Consider the following 15,808-nt stretch of genomic DNA (forward strand, 5'->3'; position numbering starts at 1 on the left):
CTATCATTAATAAATGGAGGCAATAAAAACTGTGAATCCCTGTTTTCAAACATGAATCTTAAAGTTTTTGCTTTTTTATATGAAAAAATTGGGGTAGATCCAAGCCTATTAGAAACTTCCTGGCTGCTAGTTGGTGTATCCCAATTTGTATGTAAAATATCTGTAATGCTTTGAGAATCTCTGCTAATAGGTATGGGGAAACCCGCAGTCTAGTCTGGTTTACTATCAGTGTGCAAACTGTTAGATGTAAGTGATAAATCTGCAGTGCTGCAGTTGTCAATATGCTGTCCAGTAAAAATAGGGGTTAAGTCAGGATTATGACTATGAAATGAATTAGAAAGGGTTTCAAATGTGTAAGAGTACCTATCAGTATTGTCCCTTCCTAGTAAAAAGCTGAAGTGGCTAGAAGTAGAAGACCCAGATAGTGAAGAGGTGAGTACATGAGTTGAAAGCTGATTGGAGATAACCTGGAGATTGGTACTAAAATCATAATTTGGATTGGGTGGTGCAGAAGGCGAGGGAGTACAAGAGATAAAAATAAAATCCCCATGTCATTTGTTTGGTATAAAACCTGACTTAATAATAGGGGGAAATCTGTCATTCCTCAGAGTAAAGATTTCATTAAACAAGGACTCAATTAGTGATCTGGGGTAGTTTCTATCTTGTAAAAAGTCACTGAAAATTTTACATTCTTCAACAAAAGTGTTATCATCACTAACAATCCAAGATATTCATATAAACTGACCCCTAGCCAAATTTCTCTTCATGGAAAAAGGGTGCATGCTTGTGAATTCCAAGTAATTGTTCCTGAAAGTTTATTTTCTGTGGATAGTGGAACTCCAGGTATGGGTGTCTGTTTTAAGAGAGATTTGTGTGTCCAAAAAGTTAACCTGTTTACCCCAAGCAGACAACTTAAACTTCAGAAATGGAATGCTAGTGGAAATGGAGTCTATAAATTCTAACAATAGTTGCTCACCACCCTGCCAGACAAAAAAAATGGAGTGTGTTTAAAGCCCTGCAAATGTACAAGTGTATTAATTTCCCAAGCTGCCAATACTAGATTAACAAACGCAGGTGCTACTGCCCATGGCTACTCCTTCGACTTGTTTAAAAATAATATTCTCAAAGTAGAAAAAAATTCCCATCTAGTACTAGGGATGCAATAGAACAAATAGAGTTAATTTTATCTACAGAGTAGCCTGTTTTCTGTGTGAAATAAGATTGTAGCAATTTTAAACCTTCAAAATGTGGGATATTAGTATACAGAGCTTCGATATCTAGGGTAACCAAGAAATTATCTTTATGTGTAGGTGGGTGATGAAAAAGCTTGTTAAGGAAACCCCATGAATCTCATAGATAAAAAGGAGAATGTTGTACTATAGGATTAAGTAGTAAGTCCAAGTACTCAGAAATCTTTTCAATTTTGGTCTTTCTATTAGACACAATATGCCTAAACGGTGGGTTGGTCTAGTCCTTGTGGATATTCAGGATGGCAAAAAATGTTCGTAATTGTGGATCAGTAACAGACATGAAATCACCTTCAGCTTCAGAAATAGCATTTTGTTTAACTAGTGTAGTAATAACGTTATCTATTTTTTAAAAGCACTATTAACTTCAGTTAAGGTGGTAGTAGTGTAATAATCACTGTTATGTAGGTCTGTTTGTAGAGTGCGAATGTATCTATTCTGTTTTATAAGGGCAATGTCTGTACCCTTGCCAGCCCTCATAATTCGTAACATTTTGTCATCTTTTAGGGACTTTAAAGTTGACAAGTGTTCAGGGGACAGATTAAACCATTTAGAGACACAGTTATTATTTAAAAAAGTATGAAAATCTTTTTTTACACATTTGTAAGAAAATCAGCAATGTATTATTCAGAGGTGGGTTTAATAAACTTTGTTTTAATAGGTAAGTGTGTATAACTAGAGTTGTTATCAGAACTCTGTTCATTAGTGTCATCTATGTCATCTGTTGCCTTCTGGCATAACAGCTTTAAGTTTTCTCAAATAAAGTCATAAGTCCAGGAGAAGAGATGAAAGTTCTGCCCTTTGAGCTGGAATAAATGAGAATCCCTTGCTCAGTAATTGTAAAACATGTAGGAAAAATCCTGTCTGTAAGGTTAAAGACATCTGTTGTAACTGAGGCAGTAGAAAATCCAGAGACTGAAGCACAACAGTTAGAGCCATTGATATATGTCCTGTAGGGAATTAACGCTTTATCAAGTTTCTTCTTGGTCTTCCACGAGGAAGATCCCTTTCTCCTTGTAGTTGTGGTCTGTTTAGGTTGCTCATGGATAAACGAGGTATAACAGGGTCCCTTATCTTGGAGTGTCTGCCCATTCCATATGTCTGCCTCTGACTTTGTATGAACTCTATCTCCCTCTCGTTCTCATGGATATACGAGGAGAAATCCATTCCAGTTGCTCTTTTGATAAAAAAGGAGAAGCATTAACATCAGGAGAAGGAATAGGGTCCAGCAAGTGTATGGGGTCTGTAATAACAACAGAAGGCTGTACAATAGTAGGCTGCTACTGTGTGGGAGTCAATGGAAGAATATTGGTGCAGGAAGCAGATAAAGGCTGACCTGTTGGAGCACTCAAGTTCCTGATGGTGTTCGGGAAGTCTGCAACATCAGGCATGTCACTGGGATTCAAAACAAGTTGTTTTTCTCTTGGTTGATTTCTGAAACTAAATCTGTGGCCACCTTCACTTCTAAGAGGATAAGCCCAGTGGTTTTGATATTGCAGAATGTCCCTCTGTAGTTTTTTGTTTTTACGATGAACAATGGTGGCCACATGGTGGGTAATTCTGGGGTGTATACCATTGTATATATGTTTAAAAAGTAACCAAAATCAGGATGTTTAAGGACATTACTGTGCAAATCCAAAATTACCCATTTAATGTCAGACATATTCTGTACATTGTGGTCTATCAATGTTCGAACCACCAGTAGACCGGTATTGTTATACAGTGCAACAAGTTCATTGTATAAAGGATAGTTTCTGGTAAGACTATTGGGAAATATAGTAATTCGTAACCCTAATGGAACAATACTCTTTTCTAGGCAACAAGACAGGTATAAGTTATCATACTGTACATTTTTAAACACCGTGAAAAGCCTCTCCAGTTTAAAAATGAGAGACTATACGTGATTAGTATTAGTTGACTGAGTAGTACAAGAACGCCCAGACAAATCCTGTTGGAAAGGAATGTCCAAAAACAGATTAGTAATGTTATTGGTATTTAAAAACATTAATAAGTCAGAGAAGGGACCAGAATTAATCATAGGTGATAACAGTACCTGTTATCATGTGGTGGTCTCTGTATGTCCCATAGTATTCCCATTTATATTAGCATTTGCAGTAGTGGTTGTGGCAATGTTTCCAACAGAACCTGTAGTCATTGTAGAAGTGGCTGTAGATGTCGTAGACACCATAGACAAAGTAGAAACTGCTGCTCTAAATCCTACTGTTGGGAAGGTCATCTGTGATAAGACTGGAACCGCATTCTTGGATCTCAAGGATTCCATAAGTAGCGGAGGTATATCATGTATGGAAAGCATGTGAGGCGGTAATGTGAATTGAGAGAACGCCACCTGCGAATGGCTACTAAAGCCAAGCTCCGGTTGTATATTTTCTGACATGTTCCAAACATAGAGAAGAACAGTATATTTGAACCAAAAATCTCTCTTGGAGCACGTATGAAGAGAAAATAATAAATATAGTCAAAAAACTTCAAAAAGACTGTATAAAATAAACAAAATCTTATAACACAGGACAAAACACCCAGGAGCCTATACTTACTGCTTTCAGCCTTTACTAAGTGATACGGACTTCATCAGATAAACTTAAAATGCAGAACAGCATATAAATATGACACAAAGAAGGCAGTTCCTAAGAATCAATAAGCCAATAAACATCAATTTACATTTGAAACATAATGCTATATTTAAAACAATCCAATAAAGAATTTTCCAAGTGAAAATCTGAAGTGGACCAGTAATAGAATTCTGTCACTAGGTAGTGATGGAAGTTAATGACATATCAGTTAGAGTAAACATCACACAAGCTATAACACACGAGCTTTAATACATGTAAAATAAGAGACTTAATAGTAATAATGTATTTATAATCAGCTGCACCATTTAAGTGCACACTTAATATTTAAATTTTCATTCAGACCAGGTGGGGCATCCGCATTGTCTCAGTTGCCTTAATAATTCCCTGACCTCTAAATAAGTGTTTGCATCTCCAAAGAATTGATTACCTTTTTCCAGTATAATAAATTTAAAGCAAGTAAAATTCTGGCAATGTAGGCTATGCTTTGCTAGAACATTTCACAAGTCTAAATTTCTGATCACTGCACAGTGCTCTTTAATTCTTGTATGCTTGGGCTGAAACGGTTAGCAATGTTAATGCTGTGGGTGGTCACGGTCAAAACTATGACACTGGCTACTGCATGGACAGATATATAATCTGCCACACACAGAGCTGAAACTCTGGCATGGGAATTCAGGGCAACAGACGGTGGGCCATCAGCTGAACCAGCTCTTACAGAGACAGAGTAATTCCTGACCTCTCATAAAGGCTGTACCATCTCTAAAGAATCCCACAAACTGGTGCTGTTTTATTTTTAAATGAGAAAATGTCTCAGGTATGTAGTCCTAGTTCATAGTATCCGCATCTGCAAGTCCTCCTTAACTTATAGTCACTATAAACTTTATTAAATCTATCTGATGGCAAACAGGTACATCAAGATCCAACAAGCACAATCATCTGCAAAAGGTTTGGGTCAAGGTATTACTTTTTCTCATGTTTCTAGCTGTACAGATATCATTTGTATGTGACGTCGTGGTACTGTTTCATACTTATAATAGATATTTTTGTCTTTGTATATTTGCAGGTAAATCTTTATCTGATACCAACACTGTGAAGCTGTCTATCTGATGTGTTTGACATAACAAGGGGGGCCACCACATCCCCTTCACAAACTATGGATGCAGTATCTATGCCTGCAGATACCTAGAAAAGCAAACATCTGAGAAAGGACAGGTGGATACAGACACTACAAATCAGGGAACTATGCTGGCCCTGAGAAGACAGATCTCTGAGTCTGCCTGCCACAGCAGGGGGGGGTGTTAGTAATGGTGCTTGCTAGTGATAAGGTTACTGCATTCCCTGAGGGGGGTGTATCAGTGGCCACAATTCAATCTATGTGCAGACCCATCATTTAGTCGTAGGATAGTTCTAACACAGCCATGGCAGAGATAGTGCGAGTGATCCAAGATATGCATGTGAACCTATGGGACTGCATGTCTTGTATATATGATTCCTTGGATAGACTGAATCACACATTGGACCATTCAATGGCCTCCCTGGGTCATCTGAAAGGAGATCTAGGCCATCTTCACAGCTGTTCATCTGCTATATCCACAGATGTTAGCCAACATGGCCAGGGATGAGTGATATCCCACTCCATCAGTGCTAGTATTTCCACAGCAGATTCTATTGTGGTGATGCTATGCTGTGACAAATGTTTCTCAGTGGCCATGGCCATCATCATGCTAGCACATTTCCTAGCAGAAGTCTTTTGAGGTCACAAAGCACATTATCACCTAGCTAAGGTTGTGGTATAGCCAATGCAGCTCTTAGCCTGGCTGGCTCATGGGAGAGCATGCAAAGGAAACAGAACGCTCTGCTATGATTTTTCTGGAACTATCCTGTAGGCTGAGCTGCAGTACTGTACCAACTGATGAGGCTGTGTTCATACAGTCACATACACACACACACACACACACACACACACACACACACACACACACACACACACACACACACACACACACACACACACACACACACACACACACACAAACATGCCACCACAGCCCTGGCATATTTCACACATCCACTGACCCTGGCCATTCTCGACATTAATCCTCACCCCCCCCCAATACCAATCTTAAAACTTCACATAAAATCACTTTTTCTTTTGCTACACCTCAGCATTCGTATTCATACTTCCCTGTAAATGACATGCACTCCTGTTTTCCCTTGTCCACCTGTGCAAGTGATGATAACTGTACTCTGCCCTTTATACACTTTTACTTGGGGTGCCTAATGCAGAGTATGGCCAGCCTATGGATGGGTAAATAAAGCCTGGTGTTTTTGAATGCAGTATTTTTACTGTAGAGTATTTGCTTAAATCTTGTACAGTTATATTGTAAACTATATGCAATCTGCTACCTCTTTGCTAATGCTATGACATCCTGTGTCCACCTCTATCTGCCAGTCACTGCCTTCTGCTGGCTACCCTTCTGACTTCTTATCTGTCTCTGTTTCTGGTAAATGTTATGCTGGAAGTGATGGCCCTGCAAGAGGCCTCCATGTTGCAGTTACTTTCTAAGTGTAATATTGTGTAATATAGCATACGTGGCAGGGTCATTCTGTAAGACACTGCCAGATAATGAATCTAGTCAGTGAAAACATACTTTCAGCAGTCCATAGATATTCTGTATAATATTTCTGGCTTATGGTAGTGTATGGTTGTATCCCTGGTAAGTTTGATTTTATAATATCTGATCCATCCATTAACCATATATTTTGTACCAGAATGTTCTACCACCTCTGACCTTGTGTTTTAAGTAAGTGCTGGGTAGTCAGTCCTTTCTGCATGTATTTCAGCTTCCGCAGTGGCTAGTCTACAGACATGTACTTCAACACCTTTGTGGTCTTACAGTCTGTAAAGTCTCCTCCACAAACATTCTGCTGATCAGCCTTTACTTTCTGCTTCCTAACAGGCCCTGAGATTTACTACTTGCTGATCTTTTGGATGCTCTTAATCCTCAACTATTTCTTTATCTTATATTTCCTTCAATTCATCTAGACGTGCTACACCCATTATTTGTTTCTTCCTCTCTCCCTCAGGGGCAATGCATGCCTTCAAGCAACCTACCTGTAGTCTCCATTCCTTAAGTTTATTTCTCCTTTTCTCCCGCCCTTCCTTCCTGAAGTTTATTATTCCTTGACCCAGGCACTTGTTAAAGCAATTTCAGCTCTGAGCCAGTACTGTGTGGCCAATTCACCACTGACTCAGTGCAGTCGTCCTCTTTATGCTAAAAAAAGAAAAGTATGTTATTATTTTTCCTTTTCTTTATAGGTGCTCCTGCAAGTAAATAACTCTATAATTTAACACTGAAATTCACAGTTGTAACATCTGTATGAGAGTTATATTTTTACGTAAATTATTTATAAACATTTTGCAGTTCAAAACAAAGAACTTTATCTGCTATTATTGTTCCCTCATCTTAGATCATAGAAGCTCCATTTTTAGTGTCTTCTTCCAAATGGGCTTCATTGTTTTTAGCTGTCTACTGTCTAGGAGAGGAAGAAACCTACTCTATTCACCCTTGCTAATGCTTGGGCTCCCTTCACTTTCCTACTACAATTCCCAGTTACTCCTTTCTATACTACATTTATCCTCCCTACTTCCCTACTCACTATGCTGTATCCACTAATCCCATTACTCCATTCTCCTTCCAAAACTCAGTACATCAACTCCTCACTAAGACTGTTCTCAAATACACTACTCTCATCTCATCTTACATCCATCTCTACATTTTGTCCCCTTCTGTTTTCTATACTGCCTTTTCACTTGCCCTATTCCTTTCGACAATTTTATATTCATTTTACCCTCCTACTTAATTTGCCAGTCTGACAGCAGCTTAACAATACATCACCTTCTGTTTGCTAATCTATTACTCATTAGCTATATACAGTCATTAACTCTAACTCTCCTCTCTTCCTACTCACAGCATTCTTCTCATGCTATTCACTTACAACATTCCTCTGAGATATGTTGCCCCTTCGTTTACTCATATTTCATCCTCTCACATACTTAGCCCAGCTTACATCCTACCAACATCCCCTAGCCAACATCTATGTCAAGTAGACACTATACTGCTCCCTCACTCCCAATTAACACTTACTATAACTTCACAATCGCACTCTCCCTTTACAACACATTAGACATCAACCATTTTAAGAATAGGCACTGAAACTGCAACTCTACCCTGCACAAACTGGGCATTACACACAAGCTGAAATACAGGTACCACCACCCTACAGTGCCTTTGTTTTATTGAAAATAAAAGTTTGCAGCAATAGCTACCCTAATCCAGTTCCAAGAAAATATTCTAAATACAAGAATTCACTAAACTTAAAAATAACCCTAGTCAATAACCACTGCTAAAGCAGCTTTCTGGCCTTCACCTCTTTTCAAGTAACCTCAGAAGTATTCATAACAAACTGACAAAATGACATGCGCAGTTGACTTATTTCAATCCAGACAGACTAGTCATGATTAAATCTTGACCCAAACAGGATATAAAGTATAAGCCATCATCTACAAAAGTAACTTAAGTATCTCCTTGTACCCACTAACCCTCCCTGTGCCATAATGCCGAAATACATATATCATCTCTAAAAATCAACTCCCACAAGAACCGAAGCAAAACATGTATCTATATACCCCTAGTAATAACATAAACAGTGCCAAAGGATTTCTCTCCTTGATATCAACCAATATCAATCAAGAAACCATAATATTAGGAGACATGAATATTGACTGGCAAATCATTGATAATAAAAATCCTACAAATGTATTAAACTTATACAGGTCGATCCATGTTATCTCTACTCTTATCCAATACAATAAATCCACTGAAAGGAATTCCATCTTAGACTGGATCCTTACAAATAATTCAGACAAAATAAACTATGCCAGTACTATTCCTGACATCCTTGGTGACTATCTATCTATTCTTGAAATAAGAGAGTACATAAATGACCAAAAAGGACATCTATATAACCTTGTTTACAATCTCTCCACCTTCAACAAATACAGTTTTATTACAAACTTAAAATTAATAGATTGGGGAGAGCTAAATACAAACTACTAATATGAAGCAGAAGCACTATTTAATTCCACATTTCTAAAAATCCTAAATGAGGTTGTACCCATAAGGACCAAAATAATTAAATCAAATCCCACTATCTGGTTAACAAAGGAAGCTAAACAACTCATGAAAAACAGGGATAGAGTGTGGAAAAATGGAATATGGATACCAACAAACAGAAAAACAATCAACTTAGAAATATTACTAAAACCAAAATCCAGTCTGACACACACACACTCACACACACACACACACACACACACACACACACACACACACACACACACACACACACACACACACACACACACACAAAGTACTGTATAAAATTGCAAACAGTAAATCAAAACAGCACTGACATACTCCTACATCCAGCCCACATGTCCCAACCTAGCCACAAAACAAATGCGCCAGTAGACACCATTGCTAATCAATTTAACTCACACTTTGTAAATTCTGTTGCCTCTCTCTTAAACCCACAATTTTCTACAAGCAGTTTAACACCTTCAGACTCCGTAGCACATTCCCAAGTTCTCGGACATAATTTTTGGATTTGTTACGGGATAAATTACAAAGCAAAAATAATGTACAAGTGGGTATGTGGCCATGCTACCACACAAGGACCTGCCAGGGTAAAACATGTACTGCACCATCAGAAGCAGCTTCCTGTCTACTCAGAGCACAGCTCATATACGTATGTATTGTTGTGCATCACACTTAAAATGGCTAGATTGGTCTGGCTACAACAGACCTTCTTTTGCATCAGCCTTATGTCCTACACAGTCCTCCACAGCAGCAACTGCACTTGAATGTCTTACTGGTCAGCACTGACCACAGCCTTGACTTGTTGAAGGCTATCACTATGCATCTGTATCTCTACTCCAGAAAATTATGGGGTAACATAAAAGTATGGTGCATTATTGTGTACAGTGATGTGGTTCAGATAGCTGACAATTTGTATGATTCAGTTGCCCATGTCTGATAGCATATTTGCATCCCCAAAGCATTCACATGGATCTACTTTGCATCCTCGGAAGCCCAAATGTTTGAACATTATTTTATCAAAATGAAAGTAATGAAAACTAAAATCTCAAACTGTGCATTTTTCCCAAGCAAGTAAACACGTGCACAAAACTTCATGAAAACATACCTTAGTATCTGAAACCCACCTAGGTGGGTGGAATACTCCCCAGACCCCCCAATTATATATACCAACTCTAGGATTGCACTACAGTGGGGAAAAGGGACATATTTCCCAATGCTGGGCAAGTGTTTACTTGTCCTGGGAAAAACTGAGTGGTTCTGGATTTCAGTTTTCATTATTTTCATCTCAGGAAAATTACATTCGAGTATATGGGCTTTTGACCAAGCAAAGTAGACCCATTCCCATACATGTTCCTCATAATGTGGAGCTGAAAAGGAAAGGAAGTCTTCCTGACCATAATGTCATCTTTTCTTACTCACCATAAGGCATAGTCTACACGCATCTGTGTCTTCTAGGGTCACCGCTCTACTTATCAATGGGCAGCCTGGTCACACATACACTCTCTCTGCTGGTATTGTTTTTGTTACACTAGAACAGTGATTTTCCTTCCAGAGTGCTATGAGTGTAATAGTGGGAGACACTGCCACATATTCACATGCTACATGTACCTTCAGGTAACCATATTGAAGCACCCTGATTGATCCCCAGAAATAAATGGCAGATAGTCAAGTCCCCACACGTGCATAGCTGTATTTGTGGACTGTGTAAAATATACACAAAACATAGAGTTGGACATGATTGCCTCTCACCCAGCTTAGTTCATTTTGCTGCATTCTGAATAAGGCATAGCTCATACTTAGCCAATAGTTTTTTTTAATCCTTCCATCCAGTACAACAGTTACCTTACACCTGTCAGATCCATTGCTAAATTCTGTCACTGTTTTGAGCTTCCATTTTATACTTATGTACTGTAGTTAAGAGTTTGTGTGTGTGTGTGTTTGTGTGTGTGTGTGTGTGTGTGTGTGTGTGTGTGTGTGTGTGTGTGTGTGTGTGTGTGTGCATTTATGTTTATGTGTGTGTATATGCATTATTTAATGTACTACATGCATGGTATATACATTGCTATTCATTTGGTCAGAAAGGCACCATGTGAAACTTCTTTTAACTAACTACTTCATATGTGATGCACATCTGAATAAAATCATCTCTCAGACTCAGAAATATTTACACACCTGTTAGACTGTCCATGTAGAATACATGAATCTGAATCCCCTACACTATGTGCAGGTCTGTCAGACAGCACATACAGAGTGCATGCATCTGACACCTTTCTAAACAGTGTGCAGGCCTATCATTTTTGTATTGGACACCCTTTTACACTATGCGTATTTCTACCATGTATGCATTGGACACCCTGTTACACTATGTGCAGGTCTATCATGTATGTATCGGACACCCTTTTACACTGTATGCAGGTCTATCATGTGTGCATCTGACACCCCTCTACACTGTGTGCAGGTATGTCAGATTGCAAATGCAGCATATATTCATCTGTTATCACCTACATAATATGCAGGTTCATCGGACAGCACTTGCAGTATGCATACTTCTGACACCCTTCTACACTGTAGGCAGATCTATCAAGTATGTATCAGTCAATCTTTTATATTGTGTGCAAGTCTGACATTGCATGCAGCATGAGTGATTCTGTCATCCGTTTACTGTGTTTTATAAAGCACATGAAGAATGCATGCATTAGTCACATTACACTATGTGCAGGTACATTAAACAGCAGATGTACATGTGCCTGCCATACTTTCACTATGTACATCTCACTCAGAAGCACATGAATAGTGCATGTACCAGTCAGCATTACACTATGTATACATATATCAGACAGCACATGTAATGTGCATGTACTACTCACCACTACACTATATGCACATACATCAGACAGTATGTGTGGTGTGCATACACCAGTCACTACTGCACTATGTTTTGGTGCATTAGACAGTACATGTGCTGTGCAAGCACCAGTCACCGCTAGACTATGTGCTGATACATCAGACAACACATGTCGTGCATGCACCAGTCACCACTACACTATGTGCACATACATCAGAAAGCACATGTGGTGCACATGCACCATTCACCAATACAGTATTTTGGTACATCAGACAGCACATATAGTGTGTTTGCACCAGTCACCATTACACTATGTGCAAGTACAACAGACAGAGCATGTGATGTGCTTGCACCAGTCAACACTACACTAAGTGCTTGTACATCAGACCACACATGATGTGTACATACACCAATCACCATTATACTATGTATAGGTACCTTAGCACATGTGGTGCACATGCACCAGTCCTCCCTGCATTATGTACACGTCCTTTACACAGGACATGCAATGTGAATGCATCAGACACCCCTACACTAGGTGCATGAAAATCAGACAGCATACTTTCGGAGTGCTTACAGGAGTCACTTCTTATACTATCAGGCAACAAATGTGCTATATATATATATATATATATATATATATATATATATAAATATATATATGCAACAGTTGACCCTATAATATATGCAGGTCCATTACACACAGCACATGCAATGTGAATGAATCAGGTACCTCTACGATAGCTTCAGATACATCATGCTGCTCGTATATGGTGCAGCCATCAGTCAACCTTTCACTTCAAGCAAATCAATCACTCTAGGTTTGCACATGACAACCCAGGCACACAGTACCACCAAAAAAGATACACTGAGACTGAGGTCTATTGACCCCTCCATCTTTACTTATTGTTAATGTTAGGTGCACCATGTCTGTGCTTTACAGCTACTCACATGAACAGAATCACATTACATATCACAGCATAAAAAAATAAACATTTTGTTATCTTTGTTTGGGCTGCACACTAGACCTGCACCAGTGGTATTTAGGTACCTGCCTCCCTCCTTAGGGAAGAAAAATCAGTCTATTCAATACATCCTTATTCATTGCTGCTGCATTTAGCGGTGTAACTTTTTAAACCTGTCCTCAACCAGTCCTTCTGATTGTATCTTATCGTCATGATCCATGGCTAGAGCAGACAGGTGGCACCACCTGGCATACGGTAAGGTACATGTGTTACCTAGCTCAACTGCATGTTTCCAGAAGCACTCTGTGCCCACCAGCATAATTTCTCCTCCATGTGCCTCATTTCTGTTGTTGATCAGCCTTGCCTGTGCTTAAGTGTTTTTGTTTGCTAAGATTAGTTTATGCACTATGGTTGCATTTCTCAGCAAGATGCCCCATTATATCTTTCTCTGAGTAAATGTGTGACACATTTAATCCTTTTGCCACTTGTGGATTTAATGTGCTCTATTCATGTGCCTGTTCCACTCATTCTCAAAAGATGCAGTCAGCACAGCATGCCAGTTGGCATTTGCTGGACTGATATCCCTTCCTGCTGATGTTGATATTCTCCTTGTTTACTGGTAGGGATTTTTTTTGCAACATGAGCACAGTCTATTACACCTACTTCTACCAGCAGACCCATAGGTATGAACTTCATTCATTAGTGCCTCAGTCCTTGGACATATCAGAGAATGTTAATGCGTTCTACTGTGTGCCATAGCATAAGATGTGAAATGCACCCAATAGCCTTTATAAGAATGAATAATTTATACATCCAATAGCTGTCTGAAGTGCTATTGTTTCTAGCAGGCAAATAAATAGTGTGTGCCATCCATGATGTCTTATGGGTGTTAAGTCCATATGGCTTATATGACCCCTGTCACAGATGTTATACAGGGTAGCCATGTCAACCCTGCACTAGTGTACTACTTCTTGAGAAATAGCTCATCACTGCTTTTTGTATCACATTTGTTTTACCCAAGAACTGGCTATGTGCACATTGGCACAGCATACCATGTTCATCTTACATCACAGTGTCACGTCTATACTAATAAGCAACATGCCATACATCTCACTACTGCTTAAGTCTGCAAATCCCAACTTAGGGCAATGTGCAATGCTGTATATCTTTAGTTACTTATTTTCTTTTGCTGTCTGAGCTTCCAAAAAACATAAGTTGCCTTTTTTGTTTTGCTTATTTTTATTATTTACTGCACTTTTTTATTGCCTGCCACTGACGTTTATGCTGTATTTGTTTACTATGTACTAAACTACACTGTTGGTAAGCTTCTGAGTGCCCCAAGCCTTTCTGTGTTGGAGGGAAGCCTTCTACCTTATCAGTGGGAGTGGTAAGCACTAGGTAGCCTATCTACCACAAGAGGAGTGGCTTTTGGCCCAGAAATTGTAGTTTATTGGCCGTTTGGGCAGTTTTTCCATCTCTTTCAACTTCCTGGTTTAAAAGCCCATGTTTGCACTTGTTTTCCACCTTTCCTGTAACTAGTCTAGTCCAGATACAGATTTGCTGCATCCAGGACTATTGGTAAGCTTATGAGCCCCCCCAGCCCTTATGTGTTGGAGGGAAGCCTTCCAGCTTATCAGTGGGAGTGGTAAGCACTAGGTAGCCTATCTACCACAAGAGGAGTGGTTTCTGGCCCAGAAATTGTAGTTACTGGCCATTTGGGCAGTTTTTCCATCTTTCAACTTTCTGGTTTAAAAGCCCGCATTTGTGCTTGTTCCCCACCTTTCCTGTAACTAGTCTAGTCCAGGTACAGATTTGCTGTATCCAGGACTGTTTGGAAGCTTCTGAGCCCCCCAAGCTTTTCTGTTTTGGAGGGAAGTCTTCTAGCTTATCAGTGAGAGTGGTAAGTACTAGGTAGCCTATCTACCACCAGAGGAGTGTTTTTTGGCCCAGAAATTGTAGTTTATTGACCATTTGGGCAATTTTTCCATCTCTTTCTACTCTCTGGTTTAAAAGCTTGTGTTTGCACTTATTTCCCACCTTTCCTGTAACTAGTCTAGTCCAGATACAGATTTGCTGTATCCAGGACTGTTGGTAAGCTTCTGAGCCCCAGAAGCCTTTCTGTGATGGAGGGAAGCTTTCTAGCTTGTCAGTGAGAGTGGTAAGCACTAGGTATCCTATCTACCACAAGAGGAGTGGTTCCTGGCCCAGAAATTATAGTTTATTGGCCGTTTGGGCAGTTTTTTCATATCTTTTAACTTTATGGTTTAAAAGCCCACATTTGCACTTGTTTCCCACTTTTCCTGTAACTAGTCTAGTCCAGGTACATATTTGCTGTATCCAGGACTGTTTAAAATCTTCTGAACCTCCCAATCTTTTCTGTGTTAGAGGGAAGCCTTCTATCTTATCAGTGGGATTTGTAAGCACTAGGTAGCCTATCTACCACAAGAGGAGTGGTGTCTGGCCCAGAAAATGTAGCGTATTGACTGTTTGGGCAATTTTTTCCATCTCTTTCAACTTTCTGGTTTAAAAGTCCACATCTGCACTTGTTTCCCACCTTTCCTGTAACTAACCTAGTCCATATACAGATATGCTGTATCCAGGACTGTTTGTAAGGTTCTGAGCATTGCCAAAGTCTGCTCTTCAATTTTTCCCTTAGATCTGCTAGTTCTCTCCTCTCCTGCACTTATTAGTTTAGCACTTTACCAGACTTCTTGTAGCAATTATTGTAGCACACAAAAGTGCTACCAGCACTAAATGTTCTACAAGTAAACAGCTCCAGTATTTATTAATGCCCACCCCTCCAGGCATGTCTAAAGGTCAGTTCCCTGTGCTTTCTCCTATTAACCTGGTGAACTCAGGCATCTTGTGGCAATGTAGCAACTGCCTCATTTACACTGACAACCCTCTCCTCTTACCTCCCAACACTCAGACTTGTGAAAGATGTACTTATATATCCAAACTGGAAGCCACACACTCTCCAGCCAAGACCAGAATAGCT

Source organism: Protopterus annectens, chromosome 3.part1 (genome assembly GCF_019279795.1).
Source record: "Protopterus annectens isolate FY-2018-M chromosome 3.part1, PAN1.0, whole genome shotgun sequence".
NCBI lineage: Eukaryota > Metazoa > Chordata > Ceratodontiformes > Protopteridae > Protopterus > Protopterus annectens.